Here is a 207-nt window from a genome sequence, read left to right as displayed (position 1 = left end):
ACCAGAAGGGCAAGTGAATGCTGTTTTCTCTTGGTCCTGAGGATCTACTGCAATTTGGTTGTAGCCTGAATAGCCATCCAAAAAGCAGTAATAGTCATGACCAGCTAATCTTTCTAGCATTTGGTCTGAATGGTAAAGGAAAATGATCCTTTCTGGTGGCTGTATTGAGCCTTCTGTAGTCAATACACATACGCCACCCTGTGACTG

The sequence above is a fragment of the Arachis duranensis genome, chromosome 10 (genome assembly GCF_000817695.3).
Source record: "Arachis duranensis cultivar V14167 chromosome 10, aradu.V14167.gnm2.J7QH, whole genome shotgun sequence".
NCBI classification, from domain to species: Eukaryota; Viridiplantae; Streptophyta; class Magnoliopsida; order Fabales; family Fabaceae; genus Arachis; species Arachis duranensis.
The sequence above is the reverse complement of the archived record's forward strand: the minus strand, read 5'-3'. Positions refer to the sequence as shown.